Below are 22,840 nucleotides of genomic sequence, written 5' to 3'. Positions count from 1 at the left end.
ATGGTATCTACCTTTAAAAAGCATAGCAAAAGGCATTCTTAGTGGTGAAACATTAGAAACCTTCTTTTAAAATAAAGAGTAAGAGAAGGATGACATATTATTCAACATTGTCCTTGAGGATCTAGATGGCACAATAAGAAAGTAAAAAGAAATAAACAAAAATTTGAAAGGGAAATGCAAAACTCTTTTTATGAAAATGATAGGAAACTCAAAATTATCATCTAATTCACCTATCAAAATTTGACAAATTTGTAAAATTAATGCACAAGTTTATCAAGGTTACCAGACATAAGATAAACATATGAAAGTCAATTTCACTTTCTATCACCAGTAATAAAGAGTTATAAAATACAATTTGAAAAAATTAAATTATTTACCATAGCAACAAAAATAATGAAATGTCAATCCATAATAAACACAACAAAAGATGCACAGATCTTTTATGGAGTAATTATAAAATGTATTGAAAGAGAGTAAAAAAGACGCATGTTAATGGAGGAATGCACTATATTCGTGAACAGAAATTCTTAAAGTTGTTATTGCTCTTAACATTGATCTGGGCCTATAAAGTTTGTTGTATAACTTAACTTGTAACTTATGTGGAAAAGGAAAAAGTCAAGAATAGCCAAGACACGCCAAGTTACTATAGTTGCAGTGAGCTTCTCCTTTACTCTTAAGGTACATTGCTAAGGTACAGTGTTAAGGTACATTGAAAATCAAATTACAATGTGGGTTATGTGAAGCTGTAGGACACCAATTCCAAGTGACTTTTTGCCAGTCTATCATTAGCTCATCCATGACCATCCAAATATTTTCCTGTTTACATACAGTGACATTTTAATTTTTTTTGTTTATTTTATTTTTATTTTATTTTATTTTTTATTTATTTAATAGTCACACAGAGAAAGAGAGAGAGAGGCAGAGACACAGGCAGAGGGAGAAGCAGGCTCCATGCACCGGGAGCCCGACGTGGGATTCGATCCCGAGTCTCCAGGATCGCGCCCTGGGCCAAAGGCAGGCGCCAAACAGCTGCGCCACCCAGGGATCCCTAGTGACATTTTTAAAGACGGTCTCATTCTTAGATTTCATGTTGTAGCTTAAAATTAAATATATAGGGATAATTTTCAGTCATCAGGATTATGTATATTATAGTGATAAGCTAATTTTTATCACTAGTGCTTACTATCTTGATCTCTTTAACACCATTAATATTGTCAATATAAATTTGGGAAATGTTTCTACCTTAATGGTTTCATAAGGATTTAAATTTACCATTATTACCATTTCTACTTTCTCCTCAAATGAATCCTGTAGCATTGCAAGTAAACAGCTTCTGTTCCAAATTATCCTGAGGGTACTGACAACTTAAACCTTATAGATAGTCTTGTACAATGCATGAATAGAACACACTATTCTCTCATTACGTTACAGTTTTTGTTATCTATTCAGGGATGCACCTGCAAATTTTCCCATCTCTGGTTGCATTTCTTGGTACATGATAAGCAATCTTCTTGAATGAATCTCAGTAATAGAATAGAATATAGCTCCATTGACCTTCTCAGGTCTCATAGAAAACTTAGTTGTTGTTTTACAGCACAATCTGGAAATATCATTCTTCCCCCAAAAATTCAATTTACACTTAATCAACGCATAATTTACCTGCCTTTTTGTATTCATGAGTAGCTGTCTGTTTTTATGCCAAATTATGGTGCTCTCTTTATATATGTGTATATATGTAATTGTTAGTGTATGTTCATATATATCTTTTTAAAGTATTGAAATTGCAGTTAAATTTAACAAAAATGTGGACAAGCAAAGCCTGTAATTCAGCTGATGTAGAACTGAGAAGTGCTATGACTGAGTTTGCACCTGTGTGGGCAATGACGATGTCATGAGGACCACATAGCAAAGGGTGATAGGGAGAGGCATCAAGTGTAAGACACAGTTCGATTTCAGAAATGTTAAAATGTGAAAAGGTGTATCTTGAAATCAACCAATTTATTCTGTTCCTGGGATGAAAGACAAAGGCAATTTGGAAGGAGGTGAATGCACAAGTCAGTGCTGCAGAGCGGAGAATTAATGCGTTGTCATATGCTACAACTGGTCTTTCCCCTCAGAAAAATAAGTTAGGGAAATAAGAAAAGGACCGTGAATTAAAGGAGTGAGTGAGAGACCATACCCTTGAATTTGTTCAGTGAAATTCCTATTCCTCTGGGCTCCATCAGACAGCTCTTTGCACACTAGGGGGCTCTAGCACACAACAGGTCAAATGAAAATACTGGTAGCCTGTTTTTAGAAACTTTAGCAATTATTTACTGAGCATGAATTGTTAGGCTAAAAGTGAGGAAAATAAAAATGAGTATGTTCTGTATTCAGCCGATAGGAGATTTACAATTTGGTAAAGGAAATAAAGCATGTATAAAAGTTAAAGGGAGGCATGAGACAATGTTGGAAAACAAAAACAAGGAATTACAAGCTGGCAAAAGAGTAGAGAATCCTTCCTTAGGTCAGTTTAAATTCCTTTGATTTGGTAAAACATTTAAACATCTCTCTAATGAAGTGGCCAGACCCTGTATCTCCAGGGACCCTCCTGACTGGTATTTGGGGGGGTGGGGGTGGGGGTAAGAGCAGAGGCAGCCGACCCTGGCAAGTGCCCTGGAGGGGGCGCGCTTGTTCACACCACGGGCACTGGTTCTTCTATGTCTTCCTCCCCATCCTTTACCTTTTCTTCAAAGACATCCCTTCTTTCTTCGTCTTCTTTCTTGGAAGATTTCAGACTATAATGACCTGGCATCGACTCTAATATATAGCCTTTATCTTGCAGGCAAGGCAAATTCTAGGATATCTTTTGTCCCCGGAAAACTTTGCAGCCATCAAGACCCTTTATTAATATTACTGCATTTTTCTAATGTTGCCAAAATTGCAATCGGATGTTCGTAGCCCTCTGAATTAGGGAGGCGAATTAGTGGAGCAGGAGTAGAAACGGGGCTGCAGAAATACTGACCTCCAACCTTTACCATCACACATACACATTTTTGCCCACTTCCTAGCCAGGCTTCTTTTCTTGTCTCACTTTCTGAATTCCTAGACCACCCAAAGTTACAGTCTTGGGGACATTTTGAAATTTCTTTAACACTCTGAGAGGTCTATTCTGTTCTAGAGCCTGGGGCAAAAAAATTATTTGCTTTCTCATTTTGGCTTAGTTTCTTAATGGAAAAACAAGTCTTTGGAGATTTATCTTATTTATTCAAAATTTTTAACTTAAAAGCACCATCAGGGGCCCATGATGGCTCAGTTGGTTAACAGTCCAGCTTCGACTCAGGTCAAGATCTCAGGATCCTGGGATCCAGCCCCCTGTCGGGCTCCTGGTTCAGTGGGAAGTGTGCTTTTCATACTCTTCTCCCTCTGTGCACCCTCTCTCTTTCAAATAAATAAATAAAATTAAGAAAGAATTTTTAAAAACCCATCAAACTTTAAAAGTTGTAAAAATTGTAATCCCATATAACCTTTACTCAGTGCCAACAATCATTAATATTTTGCCATATTTGCTTTATGTTTCTAATCATCATCATCATCACCATCATTATTGCTGAGACATTTGAGAGTATAAGTTGCAGACCCACCACAATCTTTTACTCTTTAAAAAAATTTTTTTTTTAAATTTATTTGAAAGAGGGAGAGGGAGAAAGAATCTGAAGCAGACTTGCACTACACACAGAGCTGGATGCAGGGCTCGGTCCCACAACCCCAGATCATGACCTGAGCCGAAACCAAGGGTCCAAGGTTTAACTGACTGAGCCCTCCAGGTGCCCCAATCCTTTCCTCTTAAATACTTCAAGATTCATCTCCTAACAGCAATGACATTTTCCTACATACCCGTAATACAAAAATAATTTCAGAAATTTGATGTTGATATAGTAGTACAATTTAATCTAAGTTCATATTCAAATTTTACCAGTTGTCCCAGAAATGTCCTATATACCTATATTTTTTCCTGTTCTGAGATCCCATCCAGGATCACATATTGTATTTAATTGTTCTGTCTCTTTAGCCTCCTTCAGCCTGGAACTATTCCTCTGCCTTTCTTTCTTTAACATTGAAATTTTTTAAGTGTTCAGATCAATTGAATATCTCTGAATTTGGATTTTTGTCTGATATATTCACATGAGTAGATTTTATTAACGGGGGATGTCTGGGTGGCTCAGTGGTTAAGTGTCTGCCTTCTGCAGAGGGCATGATCCTGGAGTCCTGGGATCGAGTCCCACATCAGGCTCCCTGCATGGAGCCTGCTTCTCCCTCTGCCTATGTCTCTGCCTCTCTCTCTCTGTGTGTGTGTGTCTTTCATGAATAAATAAATAAAATCTTTTTAAAAAATTTAGATTTGATTAATGGATTTTTGTCAGGGATGCTACATATTCTGAGATATTATATCAAAAGACATAAGTTTCCTCTCCTTAGGGATTGAATTACTTTTAATCCTCAAGCAATATAAGTGGGCATTTCCCCCACTGCCTGCCCAACAGAGTGTGTTATCAAGCTTTTAAATTTGTTATCAATGTGATAAGTGTAAATGGTATCTTAATTTAATTTTAAAAAATGATGTTCATTAAAGTATTAAAGTTTATTAAAGTAGAATTCACAAGGAACAACATGAATCCTTTTTAGATGCACAGTGTGATGAATTTTGATAAACTATGTAAGATCTAGACTATGCCTGTGGCTCTAAAGAGTTTCTTGTCCCCCTTTTCAGTAAATCTCCTCAAATCCTAGCTCCAGGCAACTGCTGATCTGCTTCCTGACACACTATATTAGGTTTTTGTACTTTAGAATTTCATATAAGTGGAATCACATAATGTGTACACATTTCTGTCTGGAGGGAAGAGGATACTTGTGGTATTTTTATGATAGATTAGACAAAGGAAATGAGATTTATTATTTTTAATATAGACCCATTTGTATATATAGGCCAAGTGGTCTGTGCATACAAATAGATTATAAATTTAGATTATAAGCAAAGCTAAGTTCCTCTAATTTAAATAAAATACAGTCTCTATTCTAAATTTTTTCTTACTATGTCAACATACTGAGCCCAGAAAGAATGATAGAAATATAGTGTCTGTGGAAATCCCAAGAGATCATTTTTATAAGTTCTAACTTTATTATTAAATAACTTTTTATAAACCTCAGTGACAATGATTCTATATCTTCCAAAGGAGTTACTCTCCATTTTAGAGAAAACTTCTTTCTCCTTGGCAAACTATAGTGGAATCAATGGTTAATTCTTAACTTTTCCCTATGTTATAGATATCTCTTCCAAGACTCATGAAAAGAAAAATTACATCTTTGAAGCTTTATTTTTTGCTGACTTTACTTGGTGTCAGTGCTGCTTTTAGCAAATTTTGAGAGTACATGTGTGAGCATGGTGCACAAAGTGCACTGATAAAACAAAGCAAGATCTATTTGATTCACACATTTAATAACCCCTCCCAGATCAACCTCTACAGTACTTCATATTCATAGCTAAGCTTCTTGGTAATGATAATCAATACATGTGTGGCGTTCAAAAGGAGAAGAGCAATTAATCTTCAGGACTTCAGAGAAACACCCACAGTGTGGGTATAAAATAGCTTCCAAAACAACTTCGTCTGCATAAAGTATGTCTCTAAATCAATAGCTATGTGAGAAAATAAAGCCCTGAGTTTTAAAGTCAGTAATACTTTGGTTCAGTTTGCCTTTTGATAAGACAGATTTGGGAATTGATAGGAAATGACATACTGAGAGGATGTGGGGTGGATGTGACAGTGGCAGGCAGTGAGGGTGGAGAAAATGATGGTATGTTTTGCCACCAAAACAATAAATGTGCTAAACAAATGACCTTAGCTAGAAAGACTCAAACATGATTACACGATATTTCCAATACGGTTTTTAAAAGATTTATTTATTTTATTAAAAAAATTTTTAAGGTTTTTTTATTTATGAGAGAGAAAGAACACATGAGTGGGGTGAGGGGAGAAGCAAAGGGAGAGGGAGAAGCAGGCTCCCTGCTGAGCAGGGAGCTACCAGGGGTAGGGGGGTGGTTCTAGGATCTTATGTCATGACCTGAGCCAAAGGCAGACGCCTAACCTATTGAGCCACCAGGTGCCCCTAAAATTGTTTTGAAGATTTCTTTCTTTCTTTCCTTCTTTTTCTTTCTTCTTTCTTTCTTTCTTTCTTTCTTTCTTTCTTTCTTTCTTTCTTTCTTTTTCTTTCTTCTTTCTTTCTTTCCTTCTTTCTTTCTTTCTTTCTTTCATCTTTCTTTCTTTCTTTCTTTCTTTCTTTCTTTCTTTCTTTCTTAGAGAGAGAGATTGGGGGGAGGGACAGTTGGAGAGAGAGAGAGAGAAAGAGAGGGAGAGAATCTTAAGCAGGCTCCTTGCTGAGTATGGAGCCCAGGGAGGGGCTCAATCTCACAACCCTGAGGTCATAATCTGAGCTGAAACCAAGAGTTGGATGCTTAACTGACAGAGCCATACAGGTACCCAGGTATTTCCAATAGTTTTTACATTATTAAATGAAAAACCACAAGGGCACCTGGGTGGCTCCATTGGTTAAGATTCTGTCTTAGGCTCAGGCTCAGGTCATGATCCTGGGGTCCTGGGATCAAACTGTCCACTCCCCCCTGCTCTGGCCCCTCAGGCTCCATGCTCAGCAGGGAGCTTGCTTCTCTCTCTCCCTCTGCTAGTGCTCTCTCTTTCTCTCTCTCTCTCTTACTCTCTCTCTCAAAGAAATAAATAAACTCTTAAAAAAGAAAGTAAAATTATAAATTGACTTGCTGATTAAAAAGACTACTAACAATTTATACAGATAAGTGATTTATCAGATAATTTCAGTAGCAATGTTCAAACCCACCCTATATTGAACATACACACACAGTAAGTAGCAAAGCGTATGCAGGCATCTCTGATTGTCAGGTTCTGGATACTGAAATAATTTCCTCAATAATTTTAACAGCTTCATTGAGATATGTATGGTATACAAGCAACGGTACATATTTAAAGTATACAGTTGGTGTATGGACACACCTGTAAAGTCATCACCATAGTCAACATAATGAGCACATCAATCACGCCCAAAAGCTTCCTTGTGCCCCTTCAAAGTTCTCCTTCCTGCCCCTCCCCACCTTCTCCTGAACCTCAGGCAACCACTGATGATATTGTGTCATCATAGACATATTTACACTGTTCAGAATTTTATATAAATTACACAGTATAACTCTTTGTTTTCTGCTTTCTTATCTAGCAAAACTATTTTGAGATGCATGCATGTGGTGGAGTGTTCACTACATATTTTTGAATAGGGCTATGTCACCTGAATGTATCATAAATTGTTTATCCATTTACCTGCTGATGGACATTTGTTGTTGTTGCCTTCACTTTTTGGCTCTCCAAATCAAAATTGCCATGAGCTGTTGCTTTTCTTTTTCTTTTCTTTTCTTTTCTTTTCTTTTCTTTTCTTTTCTTTTCTTTTCTTTTCTTTTCTTTCTTTTCTTTTCTTTTCTTTTCTTTTCTTTCTTTTTTCTTCTTCTTTTCTTTTCTTTTCCTTTCTTTTCTTTTTAAAGATTTTATTTATTCATGAGAGACACAGACAGAGAGGCAGAGACAGGCAGAGGGAGAAGGACGCGCCCCTTCTTGGGGGGTTGGGTTCCCCCCCCAACCCGCCTATGGGGAGCCTAATGCGGGACTCGATCCCGGGACATCAGGTTTATGCCCTGTGCCAAAGGCAGACACTCAACCACTGAGCCACCCAGGCATCCCGAGCTGTTGTTTTTCTTACCGTGGAGAAATTTTTCTCTAACCTCATCTCTCTCTCAAACATAAGAAAATGAAAGCTTGAGAAGCTACATATTTAAATGATAAAAGAAAGGCAACATATTTGCTTAGGGAAGTCAAGATCATTTCTGAATGTTTAATAGAAACAAGAAAGCGTATGTCTGTGTCTTACATTTGGCTTTCTTCACTCACTTACATTACCTCCCTGGCCCCTGTGGGTGTCCCCTAATGAGAATAGACCCCCCCCAGCTCTGGCAGCCAGGACTCTCCACCACTGAGACCCCCAGTCTGATCTTTTAACCTCGCCTTCTGCTGCTCCACTTCTACCTTCAACCAAAGTTGTAGCTGAACTTTTCAGACACCACCCTTGAGATGTAAAATCCCCTCCTACCTGCAGCATCCACCTACACTTTGTGAAAAATCATCCTATCTCCAAATCCTTTGTCAAAAGGCCCCGTCTCCTAAGAGCCATGACTAATCTGTTCATCAGATGTGCTCTTTCTCTGCTCCGCTTCCATAGCACTGTGTTTTCACCTCACTCTGGGCACTGGATTCTGTTGTAGGTTTTTGTCTCCCACCAAGGATTGTGCCTAGGTTTCTGGAAGATCTCAGAGATGCAAATAATATTTTTAGAAATGGAGGAGAGTGAAGAGAATGCATTTATTAGGATAATAAATAGCAGATATAAAATTATGATTTTAAAGATCAAAGACTTATTACTCAGGACATTTTACTCACATGGGTGCACACACACATACACATACACTCTTGCAGAACTAGGAGAATATCTCATAGTGATTAAGAACGTGGGCTTTCAAGTTAATATTTAACATTGCGGTATTCTAGCTAAGTATATTCTTAAATAAATTACTTAATCCCACTGAGTCTGTGTTTTTTTTCTTTAATATTTTATTTATTTATTCATAAGAGACACAGAGAGAGGCAAAGACACAGGCAGAGGGAGAAACAGGCTTTCTGTGAGACTCAATTCTAGGACCCCGGGATCACGACCTGAGCCAAAGGCAGACATTCACCACTGAGCCACCCAGGTGCCCCCAACTGAGTCTGTTTTTATCACTAAAAAAAAAAAAAAAAAAAAACAAGTTTAATAGTATTTCTTTAATAGTGTTGTGGGGAGTATTAAATAAAAATATGCACATAGAACACTTAGCACAATACCTAGCACGTATTGGGGATCCCTGGGTGGCACAGCGGTTTGGCGCCTGCCTTTGGCCCAGGGCGCGATCCTGGAGACCCGGGATTGAATCCCACGTCGAGCGTCTGGTGCATGGAGCCTGCTTCTCCCTCTGCCTGTGTCTCTGCCTCTCTCTGTCTCTCTCTCTCTGTGTGTGACTATCATAATCATAAATAAATTAAAAAAAATAAAATAAAAATACCTAGCACGTATTAAGGACACTATAAATGGCACCTGTTGTGAAGGTAGTAATATTTTTAACATAATTAATATACTTTCCTCTTTTGAGTTTCCAAGCACATGAATTTTATACCTCAGAACTCCTAGAGATGGGGAAAGAGAATTAGCAATTATACAAAAGAAAAGCAAATAAAAGATGATACTGTCCATATTGAAAGTAGAATTATGCATCAAGACATGTTCTTGTAAACCAAGTTATCATTTTGACAGACGATTTAAATACTTCCTTGAACATTCGCTCCCCTCCCCTTTTAATATTTTTAGCACATCAAGGCTAGCATCTGTAACCTCCTAACTAAGCCTTTAAGTTTAGTTCTTTTTTTTTTTTTTTTAAGATTTTGTTTATTTATTAGAGAAAGCAAGCAAGAGAGAGTGAGCACAAGCAGGGGGAGTGGCAGAGGCAGAGGGAGAAGAAGACTCCCTGTTGAGCAGGGAGCCTGACTTGGGGCTACATCCCAGGACCCTGGGATCATGATCTAAGCCAAAGGCAGATGCTTAACTGACTGAGCCACTCAGGCGCCCCTTCAAGGTTAGTTATTCTTATGGGGATCCAGAAAGTAAGATGGGCAGAGAGAGTCTGCCCCTTTCTGGCCCCAGAGGATTATGGGAAGAAGGCCAGGAAATGAGGCAGGAGTTCTGGATTTGCATCACTTGCTGACAGCAGTTGTCATTTCTCAGTCACTGTTACACAGAAACCATTCCTCCAGTTCCAGCACTGCTATTGGCTTGGTTGCCACACCCATGAGGGTCCTCACCTCTCTCTCAGGGAGGAGAAGAGCACTCCTAGAAAGAGGTGCAGCAGGGGTTTCCTTCCCTACAATTAGAGCTATTTTGGCCTCCATTCATTTCTTGAGCTACTAAGTCTCTTTCACAGGACTGCCCAGTGTTGCTTATAAGCACATTTCTTTCCTTCTTGATGGCCAACCAGGCATCCTTTCAGGCCTCTTCTATCTCAAGATGTGTTCACTCCAAAAGTTTAGCCCTCATCTCCTCTCTCCATTTTTTACAATGAAAATAATTTCAGATTTGAGGATATAAATATTATATATTCCCAGTAGAAAAATTCAAGCAATTATTAACATGTGTATATGCAAGAAACTGATACTTGAAATCCCTTCATCCTGAGATAACCTGCATTAAAATTTAATGCTTCTCCTTTTATATATCTCTTTATGCATATAGACATACAGATGTATACTTTTGCCTACTTTTTGCCATATCATGCTTGCTATTTTGTCAGGAATAACCTTCATGTTCTTCGTTTTTATTGTCTCTTCCTTTCATTCCTTGTACACATCTATAACATTCATATGTCATAAATATTGATATATTTCTCTTGCTCTATTATCATATGCACACAAATACATAGTGTGCCATACATAAAGAAAAATTGAGGCTTTGGGGCTACTGTTTGCTTTATAAAAACAGGATCACATCATGTACATTTTCTTTGTATGCTGCTTATACCTTCAATGCATCTTTTTAATGGTAACATAGTATTTCACAGGATGGCTATATCCAAATTTACACAACTATTTCCTTCTTGATAGAAGTAAGACATCTGTTACAGATTGTCTCCAACTTATGATGGTACAACTTAGGATTTTTCAGCTTTATGATGGTATGAAAGCAATATGCATCCAATAGATACCGTACTTTGAATTTCAACACTTGGTCTTTTCCTTGGCTAGTGATATGCAGCATGAGACTCTTTTGTGATGCTGGGCAGTGGCAGTGGCAGTGAGTGACAGCTCCAGGTCAGCCATGTCAGTGGGTAAATAACCAGTACTGACAACCATTCTGTATGCATACAACCATCCTGTTTTCCCTTTAGCATAGCATTCAATAGATTACATGAAATGTTCGATACTTTATAAAAAAAAATAGGCTTTGTGTTATATGATTTTGCCCAAGTGTAGGCTAATGCAAGTGTTCTGAGCATGTTTAAGGGAGACTAGGCTAAGCTATGGTAGGTTGGTAGGTAGGTGTATTTTTTTTTTGATAAATTAATTTTTTATTGGTGTTCAATTTACCAACATACAGAATAACACCCAGTGCTCATCCCGTCAAGTGTCCCCCTCAGTGCCCGTCACCCATTCACCCCCACCCCCCGCCCTCCTCCCCTTCCACTACCCCTAGTTCGTTTCCCAGAGTTAGGAGTCTTTATGTTCTGTCTCCCTTCCTGATATTTCCCACACATTTCTTCTCCCTTCCTTTATATTCCCTTTCACTATTATTTATATTCCCCAAATGAATGAGAACATACAATGTTTGTCCTTCTCCGATTGACTTTCTTCACTCAGCATAATACCCTCCAGTTCCATCCACATTGAAGCAAATGGTGGGTATTTGTCGTTTCTAATGGCTGAGGAATATTCCATTGTATACATAATAGGTTAGGTGTATTAAGTGCATTTTCAACTTCTGATATTTTCAAACTTATGATGATTTTATTGGGACATAATACCATCATAAGTTGAGGAAAATCTTATGTGTTTATTTTATATCTGGATCTGTAGTTTATCTCAAAACTTTTATCATTTAAAAAAAATTTAATATTTTCTTATAGGTGATAACACTGTCATAAGTGTTTGAAAATATTTTCACAATCTTCATTTATTTTTTTGATTTATGATATCTTTCTCATTAAATACCTATTTTCTATCCAGTAAAATATGTCTTTTTTATGACTTATGTTCAAATGTTAAACCTCTTGAATCTGTCTTCCATTTATATTATTTTTACTTTACTTCTTTAGTTTTTGCTCCATGTTTTGTCATTTTTCTCTCAGTAGTTTTTATAGGCTACCTGTTGGGTGTTCATCAGTAACCAATTTCTCCTTTGATTCAATTTCTGAATTTTGAATTCTAAATCTTTCATTTCAAAAGGTCTTTTTAAAAGGTTTTAATAGAATCTCCTTAAGTGTTCTTATTCTCTTCCAGCAATTCTAATTCACTAAAACCTTCCAAATCTGAGTGTTCTGTTCATTACTTTTCTTTCTGGCTGCTGGCTGATGGATTGTAGTTATCAGCCTCTTGCTCATGGTTTTACAGCTTTAGAGCTCAATTCTCTTAGGTATCCCATGTCGCAGCAAACCTTTCAGGAGTGGGAGATACAGCATGCTCTGCTCCTATGGACCAGAAATGCACCCCCGACAAATCTGATCCAGAAACCAGGCTAAAGCCTCTCTCCTCCTCACTGCAAGACTGAAAGTCTCAAAGCATCAGAGAGAAAGGGGGAAGAGAAGGAAGAAAGGAAGGAAAGAAGGAAGAAAGGAAGAAAGACAAAGACTGATGGGAGAAGGAAGGAAAGAGCAAAAAAGGTAGGAAGGTTAACTGGTAGATGGTCCCAGCCAACAGTCCGCATCAGCTCTTCTTCATTGTAAGGAAGTCATCTTGGAGGACCAGCTCAGTCTTCAGGTTGTTCCAGCCTGAACTACCTGAGAGATTCTAAATGAGAATTGCCACTTGAAATAATAAAACTATGACACAAAACACATTGTTGTCTTAAGACACTACATTTTAGAAGTGGCTTATTATTCAGCAAATAGGTAAAAATAAAAAAAAAAACAGAAATTGGTACTTATATATGACGTGTTTTTATAACAAAAACCTAAAACACATAATTTTGACTTTGGGCCTTGACAGTGAGAGAAGCTTGACAGGCCATCAGGAAACAGTGACCAAATTCTTGGTAAGACAATGAGTAAGATAATGAGTAGGTGATTATTGGAGGCTGAATTAAAGAGGATGTGAATCATATATGGAAGGACAATTAGCAACACTATCTGCTGAGTAAGTATAGACAATAGGAAGAGTGCTTAACAAACATGTGGCTTTGTGAAGGAGATTATTAGGCAGAATGGTGAAAGTGATAACTGGTATCTTCTATTGCCTATAATAAAAATAGGAGGAGGAACACCAGGGTAGCTCAGTAATTGAGCATCTGCTTTTGGCTCAGGTGATGATCCCAGGGTCTTGAGATCAAGTCCTGCATCTGGTTACCTGCTGGGAGCCTGCTTCTCCCTCTGCCTATGTCTCTACCTCTCTCTCTCTCTCTCTGTGTCTCTCATGAATAAATAAATGAAATATTTTTTAAAAAATAGAAAGAGCATTGAACTAAAGAAGAAAGTGTCCAGTTTTTAATTAGAATCTAGTGGAAATAGAGGGGTTGATGACAGTCTTTCTAGTTATATTAAGGTAAGGATGCAGTCATAAGATGCTTTAAAAAAAGATTTATTTATTTATTTGAGACAAAGAGCTAGCACAAGCAGCAGAGAGGGATAGGCAGAGGTAGACTCCCCACTAAGCAGGGAGTCTGATGTAGGACTTGATCCCAGGAACCTAGGATCATGTCTTGAGCTGAAGGCAGATGTTTAACAGACTGAGCCACCCTGACAGCCCAGTCATAAGATCCTCTTATGACAACTCAGATTAAACGTACCTCATAGGTTTCCTAGGTAGACAATAGGCTTTTAAGAATCTTTACAACTTAATTGAATTTAAGTAAAATAGAATTTAAAAAAAGAATCTTAAGAGCAAAAAAAAAAAATTTAAGGGGGCATGTCTCAAACCTTACCTGCTAGACAAGAAGTTTTCTAAGAACCTTTAAAACATCAACTCCAAGCCCCCCCATGCTCATCCCAAAGGAAAATGCAGCCTATCGAGAGACTTTTATGGATGTGGCTTTTGTCTCATGGAGGGAGCACCAACAATAATCACAGAAACCTACCTACTGATTTTTAAGCCAGTGAACAAACATAACCACCTACTTGGACTTAAAGGGACAGAGGCAGTACAACAGGAAAAGAGCTATAGGCTCCCAACTTCTACAGGCACGAGTGAGTCTGAGAAATCAGCTTAGCTGTTGAAGTGTCATTTCTTCTGCAGAGAGAAGACCCCTCAGAACCAAGAGCCTAGATCACAGAGCGTAGAGGCAAAAAGAATCACTAGCAGGGAAGAGGACTGGACTCAACAAAATTTCCATACTCCCCATACACTTGTGTGCTTCCTGTCCTGTACCTTTTTAAAAATAATAATAATAATAATAATTTATGTATTTGAGAGAGAGAGCACAAGCAGGGGGAGTGACAAGGAGAGCAAGAGAAGACTCCCCAGTGAGCAGACAACCTAACCCAACCTGGGGGCTTGCTCCCAGGATCCTGGGATCAGAACCAAGCTTAAGGCAGATGCTTAACCAACTGAACCACCCAGGTGGCCCTGTCCTATGCCTTGTTAAATGAAGGTGTCTTGCGCACTAGTTCCTGTCTGACCCTGTTATTTCTTGGGTGTGTATGACAACTGGTTTCTTCAATTCCCCAATTCCCAAATGTAAAGCTTGAGAGAATCACACACTAGACGCTGGGCTCAAGTTGCTTCAGCTGAGGGAATGGCCCCAAGAAGCCCCACTGATGTCTGGGTCTGATGTAGATAGATCACAGACTTCAAGCCTGACCTTAACAGGGAACTTGGAGGCCTCGTGAAAGTCATGAGAGTGTTTTCCTGCTAGGAGGGAAATGAAACATTGGAAGTCAGAGAACACTGGGAGAGCTGGTGTCCAGCAATGGCCCCAGTGAGCTACACTTCCCGATACTCATCCCTGTGTAGTCCTCTCCCACACTGAGTCTGGGCTGACCCCGTATAACTGGCACGTTACATGTTGCTGAAGTGATGTCATGGGACTCCCAAGACCAGATCTTAAGAAACCCTGCAGGTTCTGCTTTGGTCCCTTGGAGCACTCCCTCTGGGGATGCTCGCATACAGAATCTAGCCACCATGCTGCAAAAAGCCCAAGCCACGTGGAAAAGCCACAGGCAAGCACTCTGATAGGGAGCCCCACCCAACTCACAGTAAACAGCCACAGTGGACTGCCAACCATGTGACCACGCTGTCTTCTATGCCAAGCCCAGTCAAGTCTTCAAAAAATCCAGTATTTACTACCTTTTGATAGCAACTGCCTGGGTAGTGTTTCCTCTTTTTTAAATTAAGATTTGATTTATTTATTTGAGACAGAGAGAGGGGGAGTGGGGGAAGGGGGAATGGGAGAGGAGGAGCAGAGGGAGAGGGACAAGCAGACTCCCCACTGAACAGGGAGCCCACACGGGGCTCCATCTCAGGGCACCATCACCTCAGGATCATGACCTGGGCTCAAAGCAGATGCTTAACCGACTGAGGCACCCCTGGTGCCCCCTCCCTGAGACGTTTGAAGCTGGAACTACTTCCAGGGATCTTCCACAGGATTGTGAAAGATAACAAATTAGTTGCTTGTAAGTCGTTACATTTTATGGTGCTTTGTAACCTGCAACAGACAAAGGGACTACTGTCAAACACCTTTCCAATATGATTGCGGCCAATTTATACAGTGTCCTATGTTGGCAAAGATATGAATCAGCTATAATTCTTAGTAATTTTGCTGGTCAGAGATTGTGGTGAAAGAACCTCTGAATCCTTCATAAATGTAAATGAGGGCTATAAAAAAAAAACAAATGGCTTAGAAAAAGGATGAGCCCATGCTTTATGATCCTCTGTTTTGTTTCTTTTTTTAATTTATTGATTTATTTATTCATGAGAAAGAGAGAGAGAGAGCGAGAGAGAGAGGCAGAGACACAGGCAGAGGGGGAAGCAGGCTTCATGCAGGGAGCCCGATGCTGGACTCCACCCCGGGACTCCCGGATCGCAACCAGGAGTGAATCAGCTGCGACCCACCTCCATATCCAAGCAGATGGGTCCTTCTAGGATGTCATCTCAACTCTTCACTCAATGCCTAAGATCTTTGCTAGTTCCCATAGCTCTCTGGACAATGTTCAGACTCCTTGGTTTAGTGCAAAGGCCTTCCAGGATGCAGCCTATTTCTTTACCTTGCCTTTTCAGCCTTTCCCGGGGCCTGTGTTATACTCAACAGTGTAGACTTTGCCCATTTTGTAATAGGGGATTTTTTGCTATTGATTTGTAGGTGTTCTCTACACATTCTGGGCTCAAATCTTTTACCAGAGATAGGATTTGCAAATATTTTCTTGAATAAATGTATCTTCATTTGCTTCCTGAGTTTAAACCATTCCTAGAGATTTTAAATGTTTATTTTAAGTTTTTCTTAAAGATTTTATTTATCCATGTGTTTTAGAGCCAGAATGTGCACATGCATACATGGGAGGGAGGGGCAAAGGGAGAGAGAGAGCAAGAGAGAATCTGAAGCCGACTCCATGCTGAGCCCAGAGCCAGTGGCAGGACTTAATCCCATCACCCTGAAATCACGACCGGAGCCGAAACCAAGAGTCAGACACTACCACTGAGCCACCCCGGAGTCCCTAAATATTTATTTTATTTAAAAAATAGTTGTCATTTCTTATGGTTGTTTCCTCAAGGAGTGGGTCCACAGAGCTTCTCATGCCAGCACTGTGGGAGTGGATCTTCCCATAATGCTAATTTTAATTTCAATTTCCTCAATAACTAATGATGTTGAACCCTTTTCCAAAGGTTTACTCAGAGGTATGCTCTTTTGTTGTTGTTGAGTTGTTTGATTTTTATATTATTGATTACCAGGAGTTCTTTAAAGAGTCTGGAAACAAGTATAATGTTGAATATATATATGTATATATATTCAATTACACTATTTTTTTCCAGTCTGTGGCTTGCCTTGTACTTTCTGAATGGTGCCTCTTAATTGACAGACTCTTAATTTAATCAAGCTCAACTATAATATCTCTCTTTAATAGTTAGTGCTTTTGTGTATCATTTTTTTTTTTATGATAGTCATACAGAGAGAGAGAGAGAGGCAGAGACACAGGCAGAGGGAGAAGCAGGCTCCATGCACCGGGAGCAGACGTGAGATTCGAACCATGGTCTCCAGGATCGCGCCTTGGGCCAAAGGCAGGCGCCGAACTGCTGCGCCACCCAGGGATCCCTTGTGTATCATTTTTAAGAATTATTTACCTGCCAAAAGGTCATGAAAATTTTCTTAAATGTTTTCTTCCAGAAATTTCTTTTTTAAAAATTTAATTCTATGATCCATCTTGAATTTTTCTTTGCATATGATGTAAGGTAAGATTTTTTTTCTCCCATATGGATCTAATTGAACAAAGCAACATTCGTTTAAAAGACCATCTTTTTCTTACTGAATATACCTTTGTCATAAATCAACTGATCATTTATGCATGAGTCTTTTTCTGTACTCTCTATTCTGTTCTGTGGATCTATATAGGTATCCTTGAGCTCAGGCCACTCTGTCTTAATTAGTGTTGCTTTCTGATAAAGCTTAAAAATCTGATCATCTAAGTCTTACAAATTTGTTTTTAAGATTTCCTTGGCTATTCTGCTGCTTTCATATTTTCATGTAAATGCTTGTCCATTTACACATGCACACACACACAAACAGACACACACATGCAGGCCTGTTGGGATTTTGATCGAACTGAGTTGACTTTGTAGATCAACAAGGAGAGTTTTGATTTGAATCATAGTCCATCTTCTGGTCCATGGACATGGTATATTTCTCCATTTACTTACGTCTTCTTTAACTAGTCTCAGTAATACTTTGTGGCTTTTAATGCCTTGCACACCTTTTATTAGATTTATTTCTAGAGATTTCATTGTTTTTCTTATTATTATAAATAGTAGTGTTTTTCAAATTTTATTTTTCAGTTGATTTTGCTAGAATGTAGAAATACAATTTGTTTTCATAATGCAGCAACCATGCCCATTTATTTTTATCCTAAAGTTAGATTCTTTAGGATTTCCTTTGTGCACAATTATTCTGAATTTTATTTCTGCCACTATCATTAATATCTTTCTTCTTCTATTTTATTTCTTCCACAGTAGACTTCTACTTTTTTATGCTCAATTAAGATGCTGATCATTTCCTTGTTGATGTACATTTCTTTTGATGGTTAGACAAGCAAACAAAAACACTAAACTGTGGTTCATTGAACTTATTGGGCACTTTGTTATCATATCCAGTTGAATCCAGAATACAACGATATTAGTGAGAAAAGCAAAGAATGACTGAGATAATATTTGTTTAATTCAATCATAAACTTCCCATATAAAAAAATAAATAAATAAACTTCCCATATACATCAAAGCTCAAGATATCTCTCTTCGGGTTTGGGTTTCCTGGTTCCTATATTATCTTTCTTTCTTTTTTCTTAAGACTATATATATATATATATATTTTTTTTTTTTGAGAGAGAGAGAGAGAGAGAGAGACAGCGCATGAGCAGGGAGGAGAGGGAGAAGCAAGATCCCTGTGAGCAGAGAGCAAGGACCCTGACATGGGGTTCAATCCCAGAAGCCTGAGATCATGACTGAGCCACCCTGGCAGCCTTGTTATCATTCTTAAAGTATTTCCCATGAAGTTTATCTTTAGTCACAGATTTATCTGCCAATTCTATGAAAAATTTATATTTTCTCACTCCATTCTCTCCCTTCCTGTAACACAATACCGATTAGCTACTTCTTCTACTATGTGTTAATATTAACAAGAAGTTCAACTTTTGTGTTCCCTTCTACAATTACACAATTCCTTAGAGCCACTAATTCTTTTCTTATTAAGGCCAAAGGATTTGATTACTCTAGTCCTTTCATATCATAATAATTACATTCTCATGGCTTGATAGCCTTGTATGTAAACTATTTGAATATCAAGTTGGAGGAAATATTTTGCAACATGTTATCAAGAAAATCCAGGTGACACAATTTTCACAGTAGACTTTGGCTTAGTTCTGGTTTAAAAATTATCCTCGTGAAGAATTGCAAAATGTTTATATGTACTTATATATTGGTACTTATACATGAGATGTTTTTGTAACAAACCTAAAACACGTAATATTGACTTTGGGCCTTGAGAGTGAGAGAAGCTCAACGGGCCATCAGGAACTATGACCAAATTCTTGGTAAGACAAGAGAAAGATAATGAGTAGGTGATTATTGGAGGCTGAATTAAAGAGGATGTGAATCATGTATGGAAGGACAATTAGCAACACTATCTGCTGAGTAAGTATAGACAATAGGAAGAGTGCTTAACAAACATGTGGCTTTGTTAAGGAGATTATTAGGCAGAATGGTGAAAGTGATAACTGGTATCTTCTATTGCCTATAATAAAAATAGGAGGAGGGACACCTGGGTGGCTCAGTGGTTGAGCATCTGCTTTTGGCTCAGGTGGTGATCCTGGGGTCCTGAGATCAAGTCCTGCATCTGGTTCCCTGCGGGGAGCTTGCTCCTCCCTCTGCCTATCTCTCTGCCTCTCTCTCTCTCTCTCTCTCTCTCTCTCTCTCTGTCTCTCATGAATAAATAAATAAAATCTTTAAAATAGAGAAAGGGAGTTGAACTAAAGAAGAAACTGTCCAGTTTTTAATTAGAATCTAGTGGTAATAGAGGGATCGATGGCAGTCTTTCTAGTTATATTAAGGTAAGGATGTGGTCATAAGATGCTTAAAAAAAAGGGATTTATTTATGTATTTGAGAGAGAGTGCGAGCATGAGCAGCGGGGTGGGATAGGCAGAAGTAGACTCCCCACTAAGCAGGGAGCCTGATGTAGGGCTCGATCCTGGGACCCTGGGATCATTGAGCTGAAGGCAGATGTTTAACTGACTAAGCCACCCTGACACCCCAGTCATAAGACCTTTTATGACATCTCAGAAAGATTAACACATGTGTTTACCTCACAGACTTCCTAGGTAGGCAACAGGCTTTTAAGAATCTTTATGACTTAATTGAATTTAAGTAAAATAAGATTAAAAAAAAGAATCTTAAGAGCAAAAAAAAATTTTTAAGGGGGCATGTCTCACTTTACCTGCTAGACAAGAAGTTTTCTAAGAACCTTTAAAACATCAACTCCAAGCCCCCCCGTGCTCATCCCAAAGGAGAATGCAGCCTATCGAGAGACTTTTATGGATGTGGCTTTTGTCTCATGGAAGGAGCACCAACAATAATCACAGACCTACCTACTGATTTTTAAGCCAGTGAACAAAAATAACCACCTACTTGGACTTAAAGGGACAGAGGCAGTACAACAGGAAAAGAGCTATAGGCTCCCAACTTCTACAGGCATGAGTGAGTCTGAGAAATCAGCTTAGCTGTTGAAGTGTTATTTCTTCTGCAGAGAGAAGACCCCTCAGAACCAAGAGCCTAGATCACAGAGCCTAGAGGCAAAAAGAATCACTTGTAGGGAGGAGGACTGGACTCAACAAAATTTCCTTAGTCCCCATACAGTTGTGTGCTTCCTGTCCTGTACCTTTTTAAAAATAATAGTAATAATTTATTTATTTGAGAGAGAGAGCACAGCAGGGGGAGTGGCAAGGAGAGCAGAGAAGAAGGTTCCCCACTGAGCAGACAGCCCAACCCAACCTGGGGGCTTGTTCCCAGGATCCTGGGATCAGAACCAAGCTTAAGGCAGATGCTTAACCAACTGAGCCACCCAGGTGGCCCTGTCCTATGCCTTGTTAAATGAAGGTGTCTTGCGCACTAGTTCCTGTCTGACCCTGTCATACGTTGGGTGTGTATGACAACTGACTTCTTCCATTCCCAAATCTAAAGCTTGAGAGAATCACACACTAGACACTGGGCTCAAGTTGCTTCAGCTGAGGGAATGGCCCCAAGAAGCCCCACTGATGTCTGGGTCTGATGTAGATAATGAGATCACAGACTTCAAGCCTGACCCTGACAACTAATAGAAGGGACCTTGGAGGCCTCATGAAGGTTGTGAGAATGTTTTCCTGCTAGGAGGGAAATGAAACATTGGAAGTCAGAGAACACTGGGAGAGCTGGTGTCCAGCAATGGCCCCAGTGAGCTACACTTCCCGATACTCATCCCTGTGTAGTCCTCTCCCACACTGAGTCTGGGCTGACCCCGTATAACTGGCACGTTACATGTTGCTGAAGTGATGTCATGGGACTCCCAAGACCAGATCTTAAGAAACCCTGCAGGTTCTGCTTTGGTCCCTTGGAGCACTCCCTCTGGGGATGCTCGCATACAGAATCTAGCCACCATGCTGCAAAAAGCCCAAGCCACATGGAAAAGCCACAGGCAAGCACTCTGATAGGGAGCCCCACCCAACTCACAGTAAACAGCCACAGTGGACTGCCAACCATGTGACCACGCTGTCTTCTATGCCAAGCCCAGTCAAGTCTTCAAAAAATCCAGTATTTACTACCTTTTGATAGCAACTGCCTGGGTAGTGTTTCCTCTTTTTTAAATTAAGATTTGATTTATTTATTTGAGACAGAGAGAGCAGGAGTGGGGGAAGGGGGAATGGGAGAGGAGGAGCAGAGGGAGAGGGGCAAGCAGACTCCCCACTGAACAGGGAGCCCACACGGGCTCCATCTCAGGACCCCATCACCTCAGGATCATGACCTGGGCTCAAAGCAGATGCTTAACCGACTGAGGCACCCCCGGTGCCCCCTGCCTGAGACGTTTGAAGCTGGAACTACTTCCAGGGATCTTCCACAGGATTGTGAAAGATAACAAATTAGTTGCTTGTAAGTCGTTACATTTTATGGTGCTTTGTAACCTGCAACAGACAAAGGGACTACTGTCAAACACCTTTCCAATATGATTGCGGCCAATTTATACTCTTACCAGTAAAGTATGACACTATCCTATTGGCAAAGATATGAATCAGCTATAATTCTTAGTAATTTTGCTGGTCAGAGATTCTGGTGAAAGAACCTCTGAATCCTTCATAAATGTAAATGAGGGCTATAAAAAAAAACAAATGGCTTAGAAAAAGGATGAGCCCATGCTTTATGATCCTCTGTTATGTTTCTTTTTTTAATTTATTGATTTATTTATTCATGAGAAAGAGAGAGAGAGGGAGAGAGAGAGAGAGGCAGAGACACAGACAGAGGGGGAAGCAGGCTTCATGCAGGGAGCCCGATGCAGGACTCCACCCCGGGACTCCCGGATCGCAACCTGGGCCACAGGCAGGCGCCAAAACGCTGACCCACCCAGGGATACTCTGATCCTCTGTTTTTAAGAAACTTCCACGCAGTATTCTAAAGCATATCGGCAACTTGGCTTACTTAAACTGCACCTGTTTACTCACCTGTAAAATAAAAGTCATCCTAGATTCCTGCCATACTGCAATAAAGATTAGCAACCTGACATGGATTTTAGTAGATGCCTAATAGAGCTTTGCAAGCTTCTCAAGGCATCTATGAGAGAAAAGGTCCAGGTTCCTCCTCTTTTCTTGATGTTTTATACAGAAAATCCAATGGAGATTGGTCAAAGGATTGGGGGTGGGGGTAGGGTGGTGATTGGAGGTCAGGGATGGTGGGAGAACCAGGGTCAGAGGGGAGAAATGAAGTCACCTTGCCTCACTATTGCTTAGTCCTTCCTCAGCCATGTGTCTCTTCACAACCCCAGCATAACCAAACATTAGGAAAAAAAAAAAAAAAAAAGACTGTCTAATAGGGTCATTCCTTCAGGAACCAGGCAGGTAGAGTCCAGCCCGGCCACAGAGAATAGGGAATGGTGGGGACTAGAGCAAACAGGGTTGGATGGGCCAATGCCCTTCAAATGTAATTTTTTGAGTGTCAAGATACACAGAAAATATGCAAACTGCATCTGGTCTGTGGGATTGCCACTTTTGTGGCCTTATTGGCTCCT

General features: G+C 39.5%; 1 long non-coding RNA gene across 1 annotated transcript in view; it reads right to left on the bottom strand.

The window, feature by feature from the left end:
* The window catches only part of LOC121480217, a 48,618-nt gene that overhangs the window by 18,848 nt on the left and 6,930 nt on the right, over positions 1-22,840 (bottom strand). The gene's annotated exons all lie outside the window — the stretch shown is intronic.

The sequence above is a fragment of the Vulpes lagopus genome, chromosome 21 (genome assembly GCF_018345385.1).
Source record: "Vulpes lagopus strain Blue_001 chromosome 21, ASM1834538v1, whole genome shotgun sequence".
Taxonomy (NCBI): Eukaryota; Metazoa; Chordata; class Mammalia; order Carnivora; family Canidae; genus Vulpes; species Vulpes lagopus.
Note: the sequence above shows the minus strand (reverse complement) of the source record. Positions and strands in the feature narration are given on the sequence as shown.